This window comes from Mirounga angustirostris, unplaced genomic scaffold (assembly GCF_029215605.1).
Source record: "Mirounga angustirostris isolate CCGP_5_RB_7025 unplaced genomic scaffold, mMirAng1.0.hap1 SCAF_5, whole genome shotgun sequence".
In the NCBI taxonomy this organism is placed as follows: domain Eukaryota; kingdom Metazoa; phylum Chordata; class Mammalia; order Carnivora; family Phocidae; genus Mirounga; species Mirounga angustirostris.
Genome location: NW_026991713.1, coordinates 115,696,746 through 115,700,621, shown reverse-complemented (window position 1 = coordinate 115,700,621; position 3,876 = coordinate 115,696,746). Strand labels below are relative to the sequence as shown.

Below are 3,876 nucleotides of genomic sequence, written 5' to 3'. Positions count from 1 at the left end.
GGAGAGAGAATCCCCAAGCAGACTGCCCGCTGAGCACGGAGCCCCTTGTGTGGCTCTATCCCACAACACCGAGATCATGGCCTGAGCTGAAACCAAGAGCCGGTTACTTAACCGACTGAGCCACCCAGGTGCCCCTCGGCTAATGTTTTTGAAATTCAATCCATGTCGCATGGACATCAGCAGTCTATTCCTTTTCATTGGTGTTCTATTATATGATTATACTTCAGTGTGTTTACCCGTGGACATTTGGATTCTTTTCTGTCTTAGGCTATTATCAATAAAGCTACCACAAATATTAGCATCCAAAAATTTTTGTGGACATATGTTCTCATTTTTCTTGGGTAAGCACTTAGGAATGGAACTGCTGTCTCATATAGTAAGTGTATTTTTTACTTAAAAGAAACTGCCAACTGTTTTCCAAGTTAGCTATACCACTTCATATTTCCATCAATAATGATTTTCAGTTGCTCCAAACCAGAGCCAGTGAAATGGGTGTAAAGTTATATCTCAGTATGGTTTTAATTACACTTTCCCGATGACATTAATGTTGAATATTTTTTCATGTATTTATTGGCTGTTCATTAAGTTCTTTTGTGAAGTGTTTAAAATCTTTCACCCATTTTGAACTATTATTAAATGGTTTGTAAGAAGAGTTCTTTAAATATTTTTAACACTCTTGTCAGATATATGTATTGCGAATATTGTCCTGCAGTCTATGACTTGCCTTTTCATTTTCTAAAAGGTGTCTTTCAAGCAACAGAATTTTAAATTTTAATGAAATTGAGTTTCTCCAATTTTTATAGTTTGTGTTTTGGGCTTTCTCCATAATTGCCAAGATTTTCTCTGGTTCGTCACTAGACAAGTTTCAGGTTTTAAACTTGGATCTATCCACGATCTTGCCCCACCCCAAGCCAAACTATATCCAGCTTTATTAAAGATACTTTTCACAAACACTCATGGTATTTCAGACAATCGTTAACAGCATACAACAACTTTCAAACTCTCTTCTTCAGTGGAATACCAAAATCAGAAAGCCACTATAAAACCCGATGAAGTCTTCATGTGATACTCTGAACGGGGAAAAGTTAGGGTGAGGGTTGACCTTTCACACTTAGCATGTTGTTCAACGGGTTTTCACAACCTGACCCTGACTTTCAGGAAATGAAATCAAAATGGCAGAGGTATCCATCTGAAGATCCACAAGCTAAAAAAGGAACTCTTTTGAGGGATGCCATCTCCATGGTGACATTGGAGAGTCCAGATTGCCTGACATACTGGAACCATGTCTTGGGGTCAGGTTCCAACAGGTCTCTGGGCTTAAGGGAGTCAAGTCTATGTTGAAGGCAGAGAGGAAGAAGAAGACATAAAAAAATGAATTTTAGTTTTTCCACATCACAAAGCATTTGTGCCAAGGTGGCTCCTTTGTGTCAACATCGAGGAATCCCTCTTCCTGGGCACCAAGAGGAAGTTTCTCAAAACTAGCGGGGAGAGGTGTTTTCCCTCCATACCAATCTAGCTTTGGAGATGTGCTTTTAGTGCCCTTCCCCCCCATACAACAGTGAAATGTTCTCTGTGCTAACAACAGAGCTTAAAAAAAGTAAAACAAAATTTTGCATTTTTATAAAATTTTATAAAAAATAGTATTCCAGACTGTACAGTCACCAGAAGTACAGTTATCAAAAATGCACACACTTCACTTGGCCTGTCCAGCACCTTTCGCTTTCAGCGCCTGGTCTTTGGGCATCTCTATTTGGGCATCTCCATTTTCTCCAAGGTTATTCCCATCCTTGCCAGCATCAGCTTTCCCCTTTTTCCCTTGGGGTACCTTCTCTCCCTTCTTGGCAGGGGCCTTTTTAGGCTTGGACTCTGGCTTCAGGGAAGCAGGTTTAGCAGATAACTTTACAGATCTTCTCTGTGACTCATCCTTCACCTTGGCTTTATCTCCTTAAGCATCCCCTTCAACCTTTCTCTTGGGCATGATGGCCACAGGGTGGGACACGGGCACTGGGCAGGGGGCATGCAGCACGTGTGGGCTTTGGCCAGTCCAGGAGTCATTTTCACCTCTTCTTCTGATCTGGCCTCCATCTTGAGTAAATTTTTGCATATGACATGAGAAACAGATCTTAAGGTTCTTTTTATTTAATCTATGTCTATTCAGATATTCAAGACCTACTTGTTGGAAAGACTATCCTAATGGATTAACTTGCATCTTTATAAACTATCAATTGACCATACATGTGCAGTCTATATCTGGATTCTAGTCCATTGGTCTATATATCTAGCTGAATGCAAATACTACATTATCTTGATTAGTTACTTACTAGAAAGTCTTGAAGTCAGATAGTTATAAGTCCTGCAACTTCATTCTTTTTTTCCCCTTAAAATTATTTTGACTATCCTATGTCCTTAACATTGGATTCCACATAAATTTTAGAATCAGCTTGCCAATTTCTACCCAAAAATCCTGTTGAGATTTTGATTAGCATAGCATTCCATTTATAGAACAATTTGGGTACAATTGACATCATTTTATTTTATTTCATCTTACTTTATTTTATTTTATTATGGTAAGAATTCTTAACATGAGATCTACCCTCTTCACAAAATTTTAAGTGTACAATTCAGTATTGTTAACTCTAGACACAATAATTGATTAATAGATTAGTTAGCACAAGAATTGATACCTTCACATGTTGATTTTCCAATCCTTTAACATGCTATCTCTGTATTTACATCATCTTTAATTTCTCTTGTTTTTTATGTTTTAGAGTATAGCTCTTGCACATATTTTATTAAATTTATTCCTAAGTAGCTCATGTTTTTTTTTTGTTGTTGTTGTTGTTGTTTTTAAAGATTTTATTTATTTATTTGAGAGAGAGAGTGAGAGAGAGAAAGAGCACAAGAGGGGGTAGTGGGAGAGGGAGAAGCAGACTCCCCGCTGAGCAGGGAGCCTGATGCGGGACTTGATCCCGGGACTCCAGGATCATGACCTGAGCCGAAGGCCGTCGCTTACCAACTGAGCCACCCAGGCGCCCAGCTCATGTTTTTAGATGACACTAAATGGTGTGATTTTATAAAATTTTATTTTCCAATTGCTATTTTAGTATATAGAAGTATAATTGAATTTTTATGTTGACCTTGAACCCTATGACTTAGCCAAGATAGCCAAATCTGTATATTTTTGAGCTATAGTTTGTTGTTGTTGTTGTTGTTGTTTTAAAGATTTACTTATTTATTTAGAAGGACAGAGAGAATACTCAAGCAGACTCCCCACAGAGTGCAGAGCCCGCCACGGGGCTCCATCCCAGGACCCTGAGATCATGACCTGAGCCATATTGGTTGCTTAACCAACTGAACCATGCAGGCAGCCCTGAGCTATAGTTTTTAAAAATATTTCCTCTAACCTTCATTTTTATAGGAATGAAATGGCACATGTTTGACTGCTTGATATCATCTCACAGGTCATTGAAAGTCTTAATTTTTTTCTTTTTGTTGTCTCCATTCGGATAGTATGCACTCAAGTTCATTGCTGTTTTCTTTTGTAGTTCTTAAAACCTACTGTTTGCTGCATTCAGCAAAAATGTCATTTAAATATTGCATTTTCAACTCTGTAAGTTTCATTATGTTCTTTTAAGATATATTTTCCACATCTTACCTCATGATTATATTTTCTCTTAAATCCTTTAGAGCATGTCTAGTAAATATTTAAGAGTCTTTGCTAATTTGATCATGTCTGTCTTTTCTCGATCTTTAATATATTTTTCTCCAAAGTGCAAATCACATTTTATTGTTTTTTTCATATGCCTAGTAATTTTTTTATTGGAAGCTGGGCTTTGTGATTAGTATGATGTTGAGTACTAGATTTTGTTGTCTTTA

The 3,876-nt window shown here is 37.5% G+C and overlaps 1 pseudogene; it reads right to left on the bottom strand.

Annotated features, from left to right (window-relative positions):
• Positions 1-1,693: 1,693 nt before the first annotated feature.
• LOC123841832 (non-histone chromosomal protein HMG-17-like) lies at positions 1,694-1,978 on the bottom strand (annotated as a pseudogene).
• Positions 1,979-3,876: the final 1,898 nt, after the last annotated feature.